The 17,796-nt window shown below is 49.2% G+C and overlaps 1 protein-coding gene across 1 annotated transcript in view; it reads left to right on the top strand.

Moving 5' to 3' along the window:
• Positions 1-423: 423 nt before the first annotated feature.
• Positions 424-17,796, top strand: part of SEPTIN5 (septin 5) — a 42,089-nt gene continuing 24,716 nt past the window's right edge. The window contains exon 1 of the mRNA XM_036393155.2: positions 424-440. The gene's annotated coding sequence lies outside the window, so the exon portion shown is untranslated. The remainder of the gene's footprint in view (positions 441-17,796) is intronic.

Raw genomic sequence — 17,796 nt, 5'->3', positions numbered from 1 at the left:
TGCCCTGCCCGGCTCCGGCAGCCCCCGGCCCGGCTGTCACCGGCGGGTCCCCTGCCCTGCCCGGCTCCGGCAGCCCCCGGCCCGGCTGTCACCGGCGGGGGCGGGCCCGGGGCGGGCTCGGCTCCCGGGATTGGCGGCCCCGGGCGGCCCCGGCCCCTCGGCGGCGGCGCGGGGCGGCCCCGCCGCTCGCACTCCCTCAGTCCCCCAGCCAGGCTCGCACACACGGGCACGGCTGTCGCTCCGGGCAGGCACCATGAGCACGGCCATGCGGTACAAGAGCAAGCTGGTCAACCCAGGTGAGGCGGCGGGGACGCGCGGCCGCTCCGCCCCGCGGCCCGGCGCGTCCCCCTCGCCTCACTGTCTCTCCTTTTCTCTCCCCGCTGCCGGTTCCCCCCGCGGGCATCCCGCCCTGGCCGCGCCGCCCCGCAGAGGAGAAGCAGGTAGGTGAGCTCGGCTCTCCGCGAGGATGCGGCTGCTACCTGGGCACGGCGGCCGCTTGGCCGCATTCATCCGGGAAATAGGCGCTTTGCCTGCCGCATCCCCCCGGGTTTTGGCTTGGCTTTCTTTTTTGTCGCTGCCTTTGGGTGTGTCGAGCGGGTTCGGATGGAGAAAGGCGGCGCGGGGCTGGCAGAGGCGTTTGGGTATTGGGAGCACGTCTCGCATCCCTCTCCCCTCCGCAGCACAGATGCGCAGACACAGCCCCGCTCCTGCCGCTCCTTGGTGCTGCAGCCGATCGGCACCTCGCAGGCGGCCAGGATTTGGGTGTTAGGAAACATCTGTTTTGCTTTGCAAAGCTAATAGCTATTTGGAGACATGCCTTTGAGTCCTGGAGAGAGAGGAGGGGTGATGCAATCAGATGACATCGACAGGTTTTTTTGTTGTCTATTTGGTATTTGGAGGGATTTAGGATGTTTGAAAAGAAGATGAATCTTCCTCTGCAGAGCTTGAATGCTTAAGTGAGGGGTTATCAGGGTCCTGTGTGTTCCTCAGTACCCATCATCATGATATAGGGAAGTCTGCTGTAAAGGAAAGAGCCTTTCTGTCTCACAAGGGTGGGGATGGAGATGATGGTTAACGCAGCAGAGCAGTGCATGGGAAGAATCTCACCCATTCCCAGCCTGGTTTACAGTTACCCTTGAGTCCAGTCTTTCTCTAAGGCTCCAATTCTGTATGAAGCAAACACCTTGCCTGCTAAGACCCTAGTACTGCACAGCCTTTTTGGGCCACAAAAAAGCAAACTAGCTTTGTAGCAGCTTGGGTATTTACCTGGCCATGGCAAGAGATGGTGCTTCCCTATATAATGCAGACTTGGCACTGTGCATTTTGTGGGCTGCTGATCGCAGTGATGAGAAGAACAAAGTAAATCTAGGGGTAATAGGATAATGGGATCACCAGATGCATTTTTCCCAAGGTACTTGAAATTTTGCTACTATTTTGTAGTTATTGTGAACATTGTAGTTAATTCTTGGTTTATTTCTGGATGAAAGCAATCCAGAATGTGTTCTGACACTATGGAACATCTAGTGTAAGCTGTGAAGTGGGGAGAAGCTTTGTGACATCCCCCCCAAACCATGCTTCTTCTACAGTTCATGTTTTTAAATGAAGAAGGAAGGGGGTTATGTATAAGGCTCTTTTCTGTGCATTCCCTAGGGGAAGAAGCGAGGCAGAGATCAGAGGAGTCTGTTGTAGATATTATCATAACTCCTGAAGGCTCTTGTCACACTGCATAGGCAGAAGTGGGCTGGAGTCTGGAGCCCAAAGAGCCCGTGTGTGCAGGCCAGTGCAGTTCCAGCTGGGCAGAGGAGATCTTTCCTGCAGTGTGGAGGAGGTGTGTGTGTAACCGCGTGTCTTACGCTGAGTGTAGAGTGGCTCCTGCATGACAGAGCACAGTTCATTGTGCATTTGGGCCAGGCCTGTTACTTGTGGATGGAAAGGGGAAACCAAGCTGTGAACACAAAGCAATCTGTTAAAATTAAACTGAATACACAAAAGCATAAATTATTTTTATTTAGCATTTTTTAAGAGCGGGATTTTTCTGCCTTTTTTCCAATCTTCTTGCATCTGACAGCAGATAACAATTGAAAGGCTTTACTAAAGCTATAGTTCTTGTCTGAATTGGTTTTTTAAAAAAATTACAAAAGCTGGTTTTTAATGAATATTTGGGAAATGAAGGGAGCTTCTTAGCAGGCAGTACAATAGATTGCATGTAAGTAGGGTTGCTTTTGGTAAAGTCTTAATAATATTCATGACTTACCAGTCCATAGAATGGAACAATGTGGTGTCAAAGAATGTGTGTTCATCCTCCCTCACAGCATGGTCAGGGCTTATGCATTGTCTGGGTTCAGGGTACTCTGATTTGCAGATTGGGTTCCTAATTACTGCCATTCATCAGGAAAAAATAACGGGAGATTCTCCAGCTCTCTGATTTCCAAGGAATGACCTCTTAATTACTGAAGTCAGTGGAGGTTTCATCCTGGTCTCTGCGTGCAGAGCATCCAGCATTCCCAGGGGAAGGGTTGTGGTTTAAGAGCTTGGGCTGCTGTGGAGCTCTGTGGCAGGTTGCCTGGTGACACCAAGCTCCTTAGTTTTGTTGTACCTCAGCTCAGCACCTCTTGGAGAGGGATGGTTTCTTTCTTAGCAATTTATTTACTACTGGATCCCTAAGAGAGATTCTCATGGTGGAGCTGTGTAGGAAATGAAGCAATAACTAATGTCACGTGTGCAGAGGAGTAGGCCCCATCTAGGGAAACCCAGCACTTTGTCAAGAGTTTGACAGGGCAAGTACAGCAGATGGATGCTCTGCCAAAGCCAGAGGTGTTGCTGTGGGAGGAGTAAAGGTGAAACCTTGCAAGTACCTGGTTAAACTGGAGTCTCCTGGCACACTCCTGCAGGACATGCCTCCTATCTAGTGTTGTTGGCGTGTGTGTGTTTGGGGTGTTACCTTGCTGTGTCTCTGAAGCTGGCTCCTGCCCATTCAGGTTCATGTCTCTCATGTTCTTTGAAGTCATTGTTTCTTTTTAAATCAGGAGGATGGGAACCTCTCCTTCCCAAGTTGATCTCTCCCCACCCCATCAACTTGCAAAGTTGTTTGGGTGTGGGAGCAGAGACTATCTGGTGGATCCAGTTCTTTCAGTGGGTTTGAAATTACAGGGCTGTGCCTTTTGCATTCAGTTTAGTCTTTTTTTTCTACTTGAACTTATTTTTAAGTGGTCTGCTTGTCAGTAAAAATATATATGGGGGTCTGTGTATAGAGAAGATGCTGTGCAAAAAGTACTTTGATTGGAGGAGTGGTTTCAGTTCGAGTCATTGAAAACTGAATTCATTGCCCTTATCTTTCAGTTTTGAGAATCTGGGTTTTATATGTTAAAAACTTACATTCAGACTCCTTTGTTTTTTTCTTATAAAAAATGGAGCAAAGATTTCTATCATTCCTGGAACAGCAGATATTGCAACAGCAGAGATGTCTTCTATCTAAAATAGCAACTGTGCCAACAGAGAAGATCATTTTTAAGGTCAACTTTCAACCCCAGCCTTGCCTACTGGAGAACACTGGCTGGTGGAAATCCCCCAGTTCCCTGCTAATGTGTACTGTACTGCCTTCTCCTTTTCTCTACTGAGCTTATGGAGAAATAAGCCCAGATGGGCTACAGGTAAGTGAAAGACTGCACTCTGCATAGAGCTGAGACACCCGGCGTAGTTGTAGATACTGCCCATCACACTGAGGGCAACTCAGTGCAGGCAGCTGCTGATGACCAAGAACAGATTAAGAGGAGGGAAAAGTGGTGATTCCTTGTGCTTGCCTTGAGCTTGAGGTTGAATATGACCTAATGTGACCCTCAGTTCCTATGTAGATACCTATGTGGGGAAAATTGATTAACTGAGTTTTGTGAAACATGTGATGAGAAGTATCATCAGAGTGGTAGGTTCTCTTGTACAGCAACTGTGCAACAAAGACCATAAAGCAGAGTTTAGTCTTTACAGAATCTCCCCAAAGTCTCAGCTGGAGTAGCCTGGAGGACTTGTACCTGCACTGTTCCTTTGTAGCATTTCCATCTTTCACCTAAATGTTTTTCTTACAATAACAGTTCTTTTAGTCTTGTGGCTAGAGGAACATTCTTGCTTGTGCAGAAAAGTATGGAATCTGGAAGGAGAACAGACTACCACTGACTCTTAATTTTCTCAGAATTAAACCAATTATTTTATAATTGTGATTCTTTGAGTCATTGGGAACAGCAGTATGGATCTGTGTTCCTGCTCTGTGTCAATTCAGGGTGGTTGTGGTGAGGTGGCTTTTTTTTTCCCCCTTGGAGAAAGCAAAATTATGTTTGCAGCTGTCTAATGGGATATTTCACCACAGCTGGATAGTCTCTCACTGTGTCATAGCTTGCCCTGGGTGAGGCTGTTTCTCTTTGACTCCCCACATTAATGTCTCTTCCAACCTCTGTGTTTTCCAACCCTGGTCATGCATCCTGGCTACCAAGATGCGCCTGCCAGAAAGGGAGTAGCAAATTAGTCACAGAATCTGGAGGTAAATACTGGAAACACTCTTAAAGCAGCACATCCCTGCTTGTTTTTCTGATGTCCCAGTGTATCTTGGCCAGATGCAACATAGGAGTGGAAGCTTTTACTTCTCTGTGAAAAGCCTTGTGTGTTTCATTCATTTTTTTTGGCCCATTTCAAAAGACAGTGTTGGTGCCTTGCCCTCGGAGCTGGGCAGAGTCTCAGGGCTCAGAACAGTGCTGGGAGGGTGGGACTGCAGCAGGTCGGGAGGTTCAGCCTGTCTGTCCTTCTGCTGTGCATCTGTCCAAACAGCCTGGCTGCAGGAGGCCCTGTGTCACAGCTGGGCTGGGCTGGGAAGGGAAGTTCATCCTGGGCACTTGGACTTTTTTTTTTTTTTTTTGCCATTCTTTGTCTGCTTGGCTACTTGGAAAAGGGCTGTAAAAAGAGGTGAGTGCATGGACTTTGTGGTGAAACAGAACTGCTGGAGAGCTGGGCACAAATTCTGTCTCCTGCTGCTGTCTCTCTTCAATTATTTATGGTCCAAATGGATGAAACAGTTGTGAGTGCAGGGCAGGGGAGAGGTTCAGCCCTCTTGGTGCAAGTACCAATCTGCAGTTTATGGAAAGGAGAAGTAAGTGCTTCCTGCACAGGATTTTTGTCACTTCAATTTCCCCGCTCAGCTACTTGTGCACAACTCCAAAATTCTGCTGCGCTTGTGAGAGTTGTACCGGGCTGTTCCAGTGTTCCAGGCACATTAACCAAATGTGTAAGTTCAACAGATGGTAAGGCTTGATCTTTGCTGATATTGAGGGTGTAGGAACAACCTTCATTTAACCCCAAGAGATGCTGGTGACACTTGTTCAGCTGCTGGGTTCCAAACTGCTGGGGCTTTGCAAAAGCTTGCAATTGCAGAGGGGAAAATGTTGCTGCCATTTGAACAAAAGAGAAACACAGTCCCTGGGTGCTTTTAGTCTCCAAAGTCAAGGAATCTCTTACAACCACTTATGCTCTCAAAAAATGTTATTGGCTTCACACTGATGGTGTTCTTCATTTGATGCTTCTAGCAGTAAATGTAAGGGGCTTGTGTTGTGACCTCGAAAAGTTGAGGAATGGCAAATCAAGAGAGGGAAACAACTGGTGGAGTTCAGCGTCTTCTAGAACCCATATTGCCCAGTTTCAGTCTAAGGTGCTGTTCATTAAATACCCAGTGAAATGGACATCTTGGAAATGCAGAGGAGATTCCATCTCAGCCAGCTGGTTGCTCACTGTGCCAGGCCAGGCTGGGTGCCTGCTGTGTATCTCAAGAGCTTTGCCAAATTAGTTTTAAATGTTCAGTCCAAGGGGTTTCTCCAGCTGTTTTGGGACACCCCACAGTGGTGGCTCCTGTAACCATGCTGCAGTTACTGTTCATATGTGCTGGAACCAAGCCTGGGGATCTCAGCTCCATCCTTAGTACTTCAGGTACCTCTTGCTGAGATACCTCTTGGCTAAGTTGAGAGGATTCCTCTCCCATTCCCATTCCTCTTCCAGTTCAAGTGGCCTCTGTGTTGCCTCTTTTCTTGGATAACAGAGCATGAACTGGAGGGTGCATTCTTTGCTTACCTGTAAGTTTTCTTTCCTGACCAACACTAAGTGTTTGTCCCCTTCTTGCCCAAGGCAGAGGTTTCCCTGTGACAATGAAACCACACAGTGTAATGCTCTACTCATAAGAGAAAGGTGAGGCACCTCTAAATGCTTGCGTGACTTCAGATGTTTGTGAAGTGTATGCAAGTTGTTTCATAGCATACTGGAATAATTCCCATAAGGGCTGGATTTTGTGTGTGTGTGTGTGTGCATGTCTACAATGTGGTTAGCCTTGAAGCACAGGAAAAAATGTTTGTCTGCTGTTACACATTCCTTTCTCCCAGAGATTTGTCCCTGGAGCTGTGAAGAGGTTTGCAGTCATCTTGTTCCCACAAAAGTGTTCAGGAGCTGGATTTGTGTGTGGTGGTGGGATCAGATGCCAGAACATATGCTCCTCATCAGTATGTATGTGTGCTGCTGTTCATCCATGACTTGCCTTTCCAGAAACACTCTTCAGCATGAACAGGGGAAGGCAGCACTGCACACTGAGAGGGAAGATTTGGATGTTCAGTGCTGACCACAGGGGCTGGGCTGCAGGAAGTGGAACAGATCTGTTGCTTCTGACTTAAGCAAGAGCTGTCTTTGTTTTAGGACTGAATAGGGTGATACTCTTCATTCCTCCTCTTTGGTATTTCCAGTGCATTAATTGAAATCTGTTATGACCTGCTAACATTCAGCTCTAGACTGCTATCCCTTCCCTCAGTCCTCATTCCTTGCCTGCAAGGCTGGTACCCAGCAGCATCACAGCAGCCAAGTGCTGGGGGTGGCTGGAAGGCAGAGTGTGCTGAGAAGATGCAGGGACTGTTTTGCTAATGAGCAAAGCTTGGCTAAGTGTTGGCCAAGAGCTGAAGAGGAAGTGAAACCCTGCACAAGCATCTGCAAGGGTGTGACGCCAAGAGGGGGAGGAGAATTGTTTAGTTTCTGGCTTGAGTACAACTGTCCAGTTCTGAAATCAAAAGAAATAAGAGAAGTTGAGTTCTGGAAGAGGGATGTAGCTGTGCTGAGCAGGGCAGGACAGTGCAGGGATGCTCAGGATGGCAGAGACCTCTCTGGATACAGCTGTGGAGCCCTTGGCCTGCCCCAGCCCGGTGTGTACCATGGCAGCCAGGGCTGAGGGAGGCTCAGGGTTAATGCTTGGAAATGTAGCACTGGAGGATCTTGGGCTGTGGTTCATGCAAGCCTGGGGCTCTGGGGGATGTGAGCCAGTGTAGTTGTAAGTCAGTCAGAGGTGGGAAGCCCTTACCAGAGTTAACTCCAGTTGTTCACTCAGCTCTTCAGTCTGAGCTGTTTCTGTGCACGGTGGCTGATGGCAGAACAGCCGTGCTCGCCCTGCCCTGACTCCTGCTGGAGAGGGAGGGGCAGCAGCTGCCTGGCCCTGCCTGTGCTGTGTGAGCCCTCGGTGCCAAGGAGAGGAGACCTGAGCTTTGTGAGGCTCAGCCCTTTGCTCTTCCGGGGATCTTCGGGAGTGCCTGTTTGTCGTGCAGCTTGTTATCCAACGTCTCCGGGGTGTGTATGGGGCTGGGATGGCCCATTTCTGCCTGACCCCACCCGAGGCACTTGGTGCCATTCTCTCAGAATGACTCCTGGCTGGGAAACTGGAGCTGAGAGTGCAGGCTGAGCAAATAAACCCCAGGATCATGAGTGCTAGCTCCTGGAGAGCGGCCATGAGGAGGGAGCCCGTCCCACTGACCTCTGGACGTTCTCAGTGCAGAAGCAGGGAGGGAAAGAGATCCACTCAGCTTGTGAGACAACAGGCTCCAAGGGTTTAACATCTTCCTTCTGCTTTCTGTGAGGCAAAGCCCATGGCAGTACAGATGTGGCTCCAGTGATTACGTTTCATTTTTTCTTGCAGACCTTTGGTGCATGAAGCTGTATGAACACACATGAGAGCACAAGCCCGGCCTCTTACTGCTATAGTTTGTATTGCAATTATTTTTAAGGTTACTTCCCAGGCAGGTCACTTTGCTTTCAGCTTTTTGTAATGTCTCCTTGCTGTTTCCTCAGCGTGGGAACTATTTTAATCCTTCCTGACGCACTGAGCTCATTCTCGCTGTGATATACGTACACACAAGTAGTCTCTTTAGATCCTGCAGTCTTACATCCACTTTTATTTTCAAATAAATTACATACTACATTAATTATATATTCAGGTGAAATTGAGTCACAAAGGTATCTGCCTGCCCTGTGCACAGTCCCCTTGGCTGTGCTTTCTCTTTGGTTTGAAGTTATCCTGAGTCTCTGCCAGTGATATGAAGTCCTGGAAATGCCCATCTGGACCAACAGTAATTTCCCTCTGCTCAAGGCCTGCTGTAAAAAATGTCAGGGAGATTTATGGCTTTTAAGATTCTATAGATTCTCAGAGGTTCCTGCTGCTTAGGGAGTTTGGTGCCAGCTGGGATCAGACAGTAATGGAAGAAGCATCATAGCCTTCAGAAGCTGATATTTGCCCTGTTTTGTAGGCAGTGGGATGAATCAAGGCAGCAGGAGTTAACTCAAGAGATGCAGCTGGTCTGCAGCAAAGCCTTGCCACGGCTGCACAGGGCCAAGATGAGCAGGAATGTGTCATTGGGACAGTGAGAGATGCTGTCAGGGATGATCTCTTGTCTCCCAGCCATTGTCCTTGCAGTCCTGACTTTCAGAGATGATTTCTGCGATGCAGCTGGAGCAGTGCACTGAAGCTGTAGCAAGCAGAAGAGAAACTGCTTGTGTCCCATCCCAAGGTTTATACCTGGGCTGTTCAGCTGCTTTAAAGAGCTCCCCTCCCCTTGAAAGGAGTCCTTGGCAGCACATGTATTTATGAGGGAAGTGGATATTGGTGAGGACAGTAATTTAGCAGAACTTGATGCTTTTACTGTGCAGTTAATCCAGGCACATGCTTGGGAAGCACTCCAGGGTCACTGAGCAGCTGAGACCCTCTGGATCAGCTCTTGTCTGCCAACAGCCCTGGGGCTGACACTTCAGAGGCTCAGGGCAGGCCCATGGAGGTCAGTGAGTTAGAGGCCTGTTTGCTGCATACCCCCCATCAGTGCCACATGGACCTGCTTGGGACCCTGATCACCATCACTGTGCAGCAGGAGTGTGTCCTTCTGTCACCTGGATAAGCCTTATCTGCCCTGCCCCACCGTGCTTGACTCACACCAGGTTCACAGCACTGGATCTCAGAGCAATTTGAGTAACCCAGAAGCAACTGGATGGAGCCCAGCGTTCCTGTTCCTCAGTGCTGCCTCTGTTCAGCTGCCAGTCCCCAAATGCACTTGCATGATGGCATTATTTGCAGCAGCTCTCATTAATGTCAGTGAAAGCCTTTCTGTTTGAGGTGATGGGGCTGCTCCTCAGCAGCTGCTCACACGTTCCAGCCAGTGCCAGGCATTTTGCTGCCTCCTTTGAATGCCCAGTGTCCTCTGAACATCTCCCTGCTCCTCCCCTGGTGGCACTGTCATGGGCAGGTGTCAGGCAATAGCAGAATTGTTCTCTTGGTAAACAAGTGATGGTGTTATTGGAGCTGCCCCTCATGTGGCAGCGGTGCAGTGTGTGCATGGGGTTGCTAATGAGGGATGTCATGGGGCTTGTTAGTTTGAAAGCTTAATGAGCCATCTTCTGCTTCCCTGCAAAGTGTGTGGATGCTCCTTCCTGTCAGCTGTTCCTGTGCTGCACCTTGCACTTGGGTGTGTTTGGTAGTTGTGTCCCTGCAAGTTAGAGCCCACAGCACATATTGGGCATTTTGGAGAACCCAGATCCCATTTATCATGACATTAATGGCAGTGGACATCCAGGAAATGTCTGGATGAGTCCACTCTCTCGTTTCCTCAGATACCCTGTGTATGCTTGAGAGCTGAGCTTTTTTGTGGCTCCAGTGAATCCATGTGTACTGGGTACATAGAATTTGTCCCTTAGCTGATTAGGGATTTTCCTTCATGACAAATAACTATTTTTCTTCATTATTTTTCAAAAAATAAAATAATTAGGGCATCCACCCACCTCTTGGCTGGCATCCTGCAGTAATAGGCCAGCATGTGTTTTCCTCAGAAGAGGAAGCAGGTCTTGCTTTTTATTTTCAAGGCAATGGTTTATAAATGAGCCTGAAAAGCCTGCAAGGGGCAGTGGGATGAGAACCCACACAGAGAATAGATCTGAGAAAATAAATCCCAGAAGATACATCCCAAGAGATCATTGTTTGGCCTGGCAAGTCAGAGCCCAGGCTAGAAGCCCAGGAGAACCCCTCCCCACTTTGGATGTGATGGTGGTTCCAGGCTTTGCTTGAAGATAGTTATCTTTGGATTCCTGAAACACATAAAGGTTTGACTTCACGCTGTGCTGCACGTCCTAAGAGCTATTCGTGGGTATGTAATTTGATTTTGCACCCAGTTCTTGTTAAAGAGCTGCAAGTGACAAATTACTCTTGGCCTGTTGTGGCTGTCACTTGAGCTGACATTGCAGGGGGTGCTGGCTCTCTGCTAACCCATGGACTGAGCAGAGCATTCCCCACCCTGCCTCGCTGCTCTGCCTTACCTACACGACTGTTTCCATTTCCTTTGGGTTGCCTTGTAGGAAAACACAGCCCAGCAAATGCAATTTTTTCCACTCCATTGCTTCCAAGTTCTTTCTAACATTGCATGTTGCTGCCCCTTGTGTGTCCAACAGCCACAGCTTTTACAGTCAAATGACTTTCTGTCTTCTCTAATATCTTTTTAATCTGGTTTCATTCTGACTTCTAGAAATCCAATGTAATCATCTCAAAGGTGACATCTTCATGAACTCTGCTATTCCAGTGCCTGCTGTGTTAGCATCTCTCATCTTACATCTCATGTACTTCACCATTTTTGTTATTTTCAGATGAGCCCAGAAAGAGATTAATGAAATCAGCAATACTACAGAAAAATTCTCAGGAGGGAGGATTCCACCCTTATCTGTTCCTTACAATCAGGACTCTATTATTGAGCTGCTGATAATGTTTTTTCTACAGGGCAAGTAGAGAGTATAGTGATGACTCTGACTGGATACAGTGGAAATCAAGACTGAAATGGCAGCAAAGACCAGTGTCACAAGGATATTATCAGTAAAGAACATATGTTATGGAGAACTCTGTTTGTTCAATGGTTGGGCTGTGGTCCTGATGCAAGGACAGTAGTTATTCAGTATGGGACACTAACCTTTTGTGATTGCTTTCTCTCTCAGTTTTTAAGGGAAGAAATTGTTATCTTAAGGTGGAAAGGTTTTAGGTGGTGTAGAGAATGCACTTTTGAATGTCTGTCTTTTTATAACCCTCTGCAAGATGTGTGACTTTAGTGTCTGTCTCCTGCAGTCCAGCTGGGTGATAAGGTTTGTTCCTAAGGCTGTAATTTTTGATCAGGAGAGAGGCAAAATGGCAGTCTTTAATTCAGTAGAAAATACCATCCCTGAGACCTTGTCAGGACAATACTTGTATTCCACATCTGTCCTGGTCAAATTGGGTTGCCTGGTCTGGCTGCAGTATTTTATACTGAATTATCAGTGGTGAGATTTGCCAAAATTGCAGAGTTAGGTTGTAAACCCAGTGCCTTTTTTTTGTAAGATCACAGCAGCTCTGATCTTCTTGTTCCAGCTCAATGGGGCCTTGTGGCAAGATGGCAGTTAGTGAGTGTTTGCATGGCAGTGGTGTCTGTGGAGCCTCTCCTGAGCCACAGCCTTGCAGTTTCCCACTGTGCCAGTCCAGGAATGTGGGCTGTTCCTGCCACAAATGAAGTGATCCTGCTTGCAGTGCTTCTGAAATTGTTGGCACATTCTGGATTAACCAAGGAGCTGACACATTCCTCTGGTCTGGGTCGGTGGTGTGGAGATGAAAGGCAATAGGCTGAAACATGAGCATTCCCACAAAGGCCATTGTACAATGTAGTTATTTAAAAGGCAAATTTTTTAGGCAATTTGCAATAATAGGAACCAAGGGACGGCCTTCTTTTAATACAGATGAAAGTGCCTAACTCCTTTGAAACTGAGGAGCTAGATACCTCCTGGATTTTTATAGATTTGGCTCTGGTGAGCAGCCTTGTCACTGCTGTTCCCCCACCATCCCTCTCTGATCTAAGCTGCTGTGTAGCAAGAGCTCTCACCATCTCCCATGAGGAGGCTGCTGCTGCCTCGGCATTTACACACCTGGTGCCAGGCTTACAGCTGCCTTTCATGTGCTGTGGTCCATGGATTAGGTCCAGGAAAGGGCTTGCTGAAGGAAAATACTGTAAGAGGTATGTTCCAGGCTGCTCTGAATGGCCCTTTCATCTTTGCCTCAAAAAAATCAGTGAGAGTTGTAGCTCTGTGAAAGGATCATGGCTGTGCTCAGGAGTGACAGACCCATTTAACATTTGGGTTTCTGTATTGGAATTGAAACTTTTACAGTGCTGCTTCTATTTTAGGGATCTGTTCAACAGATATGTTCTACTGCAGATTAATCTCTTAAGCTCATCCCACCTTCTTTTAAAAATTATCCTCTTTATTTTCCTTCAGACTTCTCCTTAAACCCCTCCTGTGTCTCTCTGGCAGGAGCTGGCTAGTGGACAGTCACTGTTTATCTCAGTGGCTGTTCTGCTTTCTGACTGCTCTGTGTGCCTGGCAGTTGTTTTGTGTGCTGAGCACGGGCCCTGTGTGGCTGGGATGGCCCCTGTGCTCCAGCTCTGCACCCTGACACAGGGATGTGCTCCCTGGGAGTGTGGAGCTGACTGCAGTCTGCTCTCTGGATGACAAATCCAGGGCTGAGGAGCCAGGCAGTGCATTGCCCTGAGGCCTTATGCTCCCATGTGCCTGTCTCTGCTTCATCCAGACTCATCACAGCATGGAAAACTCACACAGGCTTTGCTCTTGCAGATCTTTTCTTATCTCTTGCATGGTTTGGAGCTCTCCAGGGTATCTGGGTGCAGGGTGAAGAGCACAACCCTTCTTCAGTGCTCACCAGCACGGGATCCTTAAGGGCTCAGCAGACAGCATTGGCCCAGCTAGGGCAGGTGTGGGTGTTTGCAGTGAAATTCTCTATGCTCAGAGGTGGTGGAACTGAACCCAGGATATAACAGCTCTGTCTAGAGGCATTTCTGTCTGGAGGCCATGATTTTTAGGGAGACACAGCGTACTTTGATGAAGGAGTGGCTCTGCTCCCCCATGAGTCAATCACACCACAACTAAAGCTTCCCAGAGGCACTTGAACCTCAGGATTCCCCTTAGCCCAAATGTTCAACTTCAGACCTGTTCCTTCCATGTCGTGGTTGGTGCCTCTCAGGGTGTGAAGCACACCCTGCTCCACTCATTGCTGTTGGAGCTCTCCCACTGGGAACTCACGGGCACTGCTATGTGGAAGTTCTGTGGTTCCTAATCTCCCCACCAAGGCAGCCTGTCTGTTGGACAGTCACTTCCCCACCAGATCCTCACTGTGTTGATGACTTCTGCTGGTATCTTACTGAGTTACAGGTGGGAAGCCAGAACTGGCAGAAAGAAGCTGGTGGGAGTGCAGCCAGGGGGAAACAGCCTGCTGCTTCATCTGCTGAGACCTCTTTGTCCTGCAGTGGATTTATTGCTAGTCTGTGCTGAAGAGGAGCTACCTTAACAGCCCAGCTCTGTGCCAGGGGTTGAGAGAGATTCCTTTCTTAGACGTCCACTGCTTCTAGAAGGTCTGAAGCCCACAAGAAAAAAGGTCTCACTTTCATTGCAGTTTTGGCTGGTTGTTGTCCAGGGCTGGCCTCTGGAGAGGCTGAGGAACCAAGTGCTCTCTGGGAGATGCAGTCATGCTGTATTTCTCCTGCTGTTCAGCCCCAAGGTTGTTGTGTGATCCAAAGAAACTATCACAGGATTGGCAACACACACAACCCAGTCTTCTATCTGCTTGAAGGAAATCTAAAATGATGCAGCATGTGATCAATAGCTGCACTCCAGCATGCTCTGCCCCTTGTTCCTCTACCCACTGCATTCCAATAGCTCTTCCCACCCTGTGGGGTTGTGCCAGTGGCTGTTGTGTCACTAGTGAGGCCAAGGCCATGTGCATGTGTGAGCTGCATTGGATTCCAAACAGGGTATGGATCACAGCAGCTGTATTTGCTGACAAAATGGCCCCATCCAATGGCTGCCATTGCAGTGAGACTGGGAGTTCTGGAAGAGACCCACAAAACCTGGGTGCCTTCCTGTGGTGAGCAAAGCCTGGGGTGAGGAGTATGTGTATGACAGTGATGTGTGGTGGCTGTTACTGCCTGAGGCACTGCTGGGTGCTGCAGTTGGGTTAGAGCTTCCAGCAATGAGACACTGATTCATCTGTGGTAAATGTGTTTTTAAAAGAATGCCACTGAACTGTCAGTCTGCTTTCTCCTGGCCAAGTGTGACCACTGCAAGGCTCTTTTCCTTAGGACTCCCCCATGCTGGTGACCTTAATTTTCATTTTTCTTTCTCAGTCTGGTTCCTCAGGCATTTGTGCTGTCTGATCCAAGTGGACAATCCTGCTCCCACCTTGGCCAGTGTGGCCACTTGTACAGTGGAGAATGGGGCTGTGCTGGAGAAACCACAGGGTTGTGGGGCTGGTGCTCAGTGCTGCATTGCCAGTACAAACAATTTCCAACCCTGTGTGTGGGGGGATAGACTTGGGCTGCTGCAGTTGGAGTGCAGCAGTTGGAGCTGGCACAAGGCAGAGCAGTGTGGCTGGGCTCATCTGGCAACACCAAGCTGTGATTCTTCCCCACTGCTCTGCTTAGTTTTGGGGTTGAGTTTAGTCCTGTGCAGCTTGTGCCATACCCTGCTGTTAATTCAAAGCAGTTTCTGCCAGATTTGTTCTTGCAGGGGAAGGAGGGAGGGTGGAGGGTTCGGATGGCAGTCGACTGGGAGGCAGAGATAAATTAAGTGTTGAGCTCTTAATGGGGAACATGCTCCATTGGTTTGGGTTTCCCTCCCCACCCATCCCACTCTTTTTAATCTGTGGCACAGTCTTGGGAGCAGTTTGAGAACGGAAGTGATTTCAGACTGGAGGTGACCTCATCTGTCTCCAGCTCTGAGGTGGAGCAGTGTTTGGAGGCCCGGCCAGAGCTTATGGTTTGAAAGATGCAGGCAAGGGGCTGAGGCTCCAGGAGAGCCCTGTGCCTCCTGCCCAGTGCTGTACAGCTGTGTGAGGGGGTGGTAAGTGGGTGATGGCTGTGGGGGTTTTCATCTTTCTGTTCTCATCTTTCTTCATGCTAGAGTGGGGGGAAGTAGGAAGGAGAAGCAGAGTCTGAAAGACACAGCTGGATGTGTCACATATCAGAGCAGTTAGTTCCTGATGAGAGGTCCAGCCCTGTCCTGCAGGGTGCTGAGCTGTGCCCAGCTGGAAAACACACTAAGTGTGGTCATGTGCTGTGTGGAAAGGTGCTGAATGTATGTGCATGGATGGAAGAGTCCCTGCTGGGTTCTTTGAATTTGAGGACCCTGTGGATCAGCAGAAAAGGAGATGAGAGCCCTCCTGGAGGGTTTTGCTTTTTAGGACCCAAGATGTCAGTGAGAAATCTTGGAGATTTGAGGATCTGGAGCATGGGGTGGGAGCCAGCTGGGGTGTCAGCTGCTGGTCCAGATAGTGATGAGGAGCACATGAGACCATAGATGCTGCTTGCAGAAACTACCAGATAATTCTGCTTCCTGACATGGAAAAGGGCCCTTCCTACTGACTTGATGTCTGCTATTTTGAGGTGGCCAAGATTTTCTGTTGCACAGCTGGAGCCTGGAGTCCTTGGACTCTGCTGGTGTCCAGCAAACCCAGCTCTATCCTGGATGCTGGTCTGCCAGGTGCAGCTCTGGACTTCATAAATGTCCATGTTTTTCAGTAAGGGCAGCTTCCAAGTGCTGTCTCACAAGCTGTGTGGGGGTGTCCAGCCACTTCCCCTTGAGCTCAGTTGTCTTCTGGCTCCAGCTCAAGCTGAAGAGAAGCTGGGCTGTGGTAGGCTATGGCTGGGAAAATAAAAGCAGTCTTTTCTCATGTCTCTGTGGCTGTGTGGCTGCAGAAACTCCCTGTAGCTGGGTAGGCAGTATTGGAAGGAAATAAATTGACTGGAAGAATTTGCTTTTTTCTTGGCCTTGTCCCAGGTGGCATCAAGACTCTTGCTTGGAGATAAATTTCCCTCCCACCACTGCTAAATAGGGAGAGTTTAACTATTCATGGGATCTAGCAAGAGACTTTCTCCAGCCTTCCTGCCCCTCTTCCCTGTTGCACTGGGAGCAGGGACTGAAAACGAATCCTGTTGTGACCATGTCACAGTGGGGACAGGAGTTTGCAGACTTTCCTCCTTCCTGCCTCAGCATTGTCTCCATGCCTGTATGTGATGAAACAGTCCCAAAGTGCATAGACAAACAGGTATTTTGTGTTAAAATGCCCCTTTTTTCTTCTCTGCTCAGCATCCCACAGCTGTGCCCATGACACTGAAGGTGACTGGTGCTGGCTGGGTTACAGAGGAGCTCTGCCATGTCTTTGAGGAGGAGTTTGGGTCAGAGGAGTCCCAGGAGAGGTTTGTGCTGCTGTCAGTGGTGACGGATGCACGGTGCCAGTGCTGCCTGGCAGGGCTCAGGACCTTGGCAGCCCCCTGCATCTGCAGCCTCTGTGTGTGAGCCCCAGCAGCATCCCAGAAAGGGACCATTATCCCCAAGCCTTGCCTGCTGCTGAAGTCAGGAGGGCACAATAAAGATGTGTCCTGGCAGCAGCCTGGAGCGGGCTCGTGTGCCAGGAACAAAGGAGGTTTTGTACCAGGCACAGCCTCTGCTGGGAGGTTTGTCAGCTCTGGAGCTGGGATGGTAACTCAGGGCTCTGTGCCCAGCCCTGCTGTGCTGCTCAGGGCCTCCCCTGATTCAGGGCAGGGTCATTGGCTCTTCCTTCACTGGGGGAGGTCTTGGCAGCAGATCCTGCTTGCCTGAGCCCAGCTTTGCCCGGTGGGCTGGGAGCTGCAGGAGGCAGGGCTCCCCTGGTCTCTCAGGTTCAGCAGCCCCGTGCTCTGTGGCCTGAAGCTGTGTGTGCTCCCTGCAATGTATCAAATCCCCAAGAGCAGCCTCAGGGTGACTGGGACAGGAATGCAATGGACCAGGATGGCAATGTCACTCTATCTGGAGTTTTGAGGAGAAATGTCTCCTGGGAAGATTTCAGCAGAGCAGGGCTGAGTGGGACAGCTTGACAATATGTGACAGCAAAGCACAGGCAGATTGGAGAAGCAAGGGAAGCTCCTGTGCTACACTTTAGAGAATGCTCTTTTCCAGGTATTGAGAATGGACCTGAGGTCTGGCTGCTCTCCCACCTCTGTCTGCAGCATCAGTGCCATGTTGTTCTGGGACTGAGCATGGTGGTGGCTGCCAAGTGATCCAGAACTGCCCTCTGCAGAGGGGCATGGTTGGAGCTGAGATAACTAAAACCACAATGGGGCAGAGAAGTTGGTGATGGGATTGGGGCAGTAAGACAAGATCATGTTGGGAAGAATCCCTCTATGAAGCTGTTTAGGATGTTTTAGGATTTTGGTTTTGTGGCAGTTTTGTCCAGCCAGTTGCTGCTACTGCAGTATCACAGGGTGTTGCTGTGTTTTATTCATACTATGTCCTGATATCCCATCCTTTCTCACCTAAGAGCAATGTTCTCCAGGAACACTCAGTTCTGCTCTCTTCAGTCAAGACTAGGAAGATTTTATTGTGAAGGAAAGGAGAATTTAGGATATGTTCTACTGCTCTCTG

The sequence above is a fragment of the Molothrus ater genome, chromosome 18, assembly GCF_012460135.2.
Source record: "Molothrus ater isolate BHLD 08-10-18 breed brown headed cowbird chromosome 18, BPBGC_Mater_1.1, whole genome shotgun sequence".
Lineage (NCBI taxonomy): Eukaryota > Metazoa > Chordata > Aves > Passeriformes > Icteridae > Molothrus > Molothrus ater.
Note: the sequence above shows the minus strand (reverse complement) of the source record. Positions and strands in the feature narration are given on the sequence as shown.